Raw genomic sequence first — 3422 nt, 5'->3', positions numbered from 1 at the left:
AAACAAACCAGGTTCAGACTGGCTTCTAGCGCAGGCCAGGCCCCAGGTTCTATCCCAAGCACGGAAAAACAGCCCCTCCTCCGAAACTGACCTGCTCAGACTTCCACAACTGGGGCTTGTTGCCCTGGAAACTCCCACAGTAAATCGGTCCCCTTTTCCCAACGACCCCTTCCCGCGTGTTAAGCCAGATCCACGGCTCCTTTTGACTGCCTCTCTCTGACTTAATCTCTAGATCTATCAGCTTGGCCCTCCACACACCGGCTTCCCCTCTTAGCAAATGGCTGGAGAACACTGAAATCGATATTCTAGACACAATCATAAAAATCGAGCAGAAACCTGCACCTGAGAGAGGAAGCCAAAGCGAAAAGCGGTGTCGAGATCCGAGTGGAAGCCCCAGGTGGAGAGGCCTGGATTTGCTCACAAAGACGGAGCCCTGGTGGCCGGAATGTGAGGGAGCAGGTGCCAGTGATGTGTGCAGCAAGGGGGTCCCACTCCAGCCACACGGGGGACCCACGAGGAGCCCCTTGTGACAGCGAAGCTGGTTGTCACTTGGCCGACTGCATAGCCACCTGGGACGTTTGCAAAGCGCACTTCCGGTGTCTGGGTGGCTCTGGGGACACGGCCCCGGGAGTGTATCCAGACAGATCCTAGCCCTTTCCTCTGTGGCTCTTCGCTGGTCTCTCTGCTTCCCAGATGCTGGAAGTGAGCAGCGTTCCCCTGCCGCGTCCTTCCGCCCTGATGTCCCAGCCTCGGAGTTCGGCGACCCCGGGCTAAAACCTCTGAAACCCAGGAGCCGAGATGAACCGCTCTTCCCTTGCACTGTGGGTGTCAGGTGTTCGTCCCAGCGATGAACCGAAGGCTGAGCAGCGCCGCATCCCTTCTCCACACCTCCTCACCACGGCCGCTGCTGGCTGCTCCTGTCCCTCTTTATCAGCCCGTGTTTGCCGGGTGCCTCCCCGATGCTGGGCTCTGTCTCAGCAGGGACACTGGCCCTGCCCGCACGCCCTGGTGGAGCCGGACAGCAAACAGAACATTCCACAGAGCAGCGACACTTGGAAGAAAACAGCACAGTTGGAGGCAGGGAGAGCTTGTTGCAGACGGGCAGTCCAGACAGCTTCTTAAAGCAGGTGACCTTGAGCCCGAGGATCAGAGCGGGATACAGCCTGCTGTGTGCTCCCTGCAGCGAGCTCTGCCCGTGCGATGCTCCAAACATCAGGGGTTACCTCACCTTGCCCTCTTTGGGCCGGTTTCACTCTCTGCCTAAGACCTGCTGGTGCTGGGGGACGGAAGGGGAGCCCAGGGCATGTGACACCTGGTCATCTTCAAGGCAGTATCCAGCCACACTGCCAGAGCTGTCTGTTAGAGCCTGCCCAGATGCCTGACAGCGAAAGGAACCACACAGCACCAGGCACGGTGGGGCACGCCTGTAATCTCAGCTACTCAGGAGGCTGAGTCAGGAGGATCTGAGTTCCAGGCCAGCCTGGGCTACATACCTGGAACCTGTCTCAAAAACAAAAACAAGGCTGGGGATTTAGCTCAGTGGTGTTTACACCTGCGCCACAAGCGTAAGGTCCCGAGTTCAATCCCAGGTACAAAAAAACAAAACAAAACAAAACAAAAACTAGTCATGGTAGCACAGGCCTGTAATCCCAGCTCTCCGGAGGCTGAGGCAGGAGTGCCAAAGTTCAAGGCCAGCCTGAGCTACACAGTGAGTTCAAGGGCAGCCTGCACTACATAGCAAGACCCTGTCTCAAAGAGAGAAAAATAAAGGAGTGATCAACAGGGCACATCTGATACCCAGGGACTCTCTCCTCTCCTCCTACACCTTCCAGTTGCTCACAACAACCTCCGTTTTGCTCTGAGCATTGGAGCCAGCACAGCCCAGGGAGGACGTGGGCAGATTGTGAGAAGGACCAGCTTGAATTCCACCTCTTGTGCCACCTTCCTGGCCACAGCCGGGAACCCAAACTCCCTGTCGGGGAGCAAGCGGGTGCAGCGAGAGAGCCGAGCGCAGCTCATTCCGTGCCCTGCAACATCTGTGCGGCTGTGGAAACCTCCGCTGTCTCTTCCCTCTGCCAGACGGCACCGAGGACAGTGACGTGCGCCGTTTCCTAGGCTGCGCCTGGCGGATGAACACCTCCAAGGGTCCCAAGTCCAGCCTCCCCTGTCCGGGCCGGATGAGACCTTCCAACTGTGGCAGGCGTCCCTGGTGACAGCTTTTGGTACAGTGCTGCCTGTTCATCTTCCCATCTCTTCACACCTCAACCCATACTAGGTGTTAACATTTTTCAGAAAAAAGGTTTTCTTTCCTTAAAAAAAAAAAATCACTGGGCGGGGGATTTAGCTTAGTGGTTCCGCTGCCTGCTTTGCAAGTGCAAGGTCCCAAGTTTGATCCCTAGTACCAAAAACGTTTAAAAATAAAAAAAATTCACATCTGGGTGTGGTCATGCACACCTGTAACTCCAGTACTCAGGAGGCTGAAGCAGGAGGATTGTGTAGAGTTCTAGGCCAGGCAGCCTGGGATACATAATGAGACCCTGTCTCAGCCCTCCCCTCAAAAAGTAAATAGAATAAAAATGTAAAAATCACAGCTTTAGCCGGGCGTGGTGGCACACGCCTATAATCCCAGCACTCGGAAGGCTGAGGCAGGAGGATCGCTGTGAGTTCGAGACCAGCCTGGGCTACATAGTGAGTTCTAGGTCAGTCTCAACTACATAGTGAGACCCTGTCTCAAAAAGACAAACAAAAAAATCACAGCTTTCCTGGGGTCTAATGTACACACGTAAAGTGCAGTTCAATGTTCTATGAACGTGTCCATCACCCCAAAGTGTCACCGATCTACCCCTCCTCACCACGCCACCCCGTGACTGTTCCCTGCCTGTGCGCATGCGCATGCTCCGGGCCATGGGGAAGCCCCGGCGCGGGTCCGCCTGTGGCTGCGGCTCTGACCTCCCGCCCTGACCCGGCCACCCTGGAGCTCCAGTGAGGAGGGAGCGGGAGGGCGGGCCAGCGGGGCCTCCTCCTTCCCTTTCTCCCAGCCTCAAGCCTGTCCTGCCCTTGCGGGATTTCCACGTCACTCTGGACACGGGGAGCCGGCCTCTTTCTCTTTCATCTGTTTCCTAATCTCATCCTCAGGCAGGTTGGGGCTGATTGGGACCAACTTCCTCCTGGAACCTCAAAGTGACCGACCCAGAGACAGTGAGCAAGTCCCCGGCTCTCTGAGCTTATTTTTTTACACTTTTTTTTTTAATTTTTTTTTTTTTTTTTTGGGACTCGGAGTTGAACTCAGGGCCTCACATTTGCCAGGCAGGTGCTGCACCGCTGAGCTACATCCTCGGCCCTCACAGGTTCATAGGGAATAGTGACCTTGGGAATCAAATAATAAGAAATGGACAGATACAGGATAAGAAGGATGTATTTGT

The sequence above is a fragment of the Fukomys damarensis genome, unplaced genomic scaffold (genome assembly GCF_012274545.1).
Source record: "Fukomys damarensis isolate Sample0158 unplaced genomic scaffold, DMR_v1.0_HiC HiC_scaffold_22, whole genome shotgun sequence".
Classification (NCBI taxonomy): domain Eukaryota; kingdom Metazoa; phylum Chordata; class Mammalia; order Rodentia; family Bathyergidae; genus Fukomys; species Fukomys damarensis.
This window is presented reverse-complemented; position numbering follows the sequence as displayed.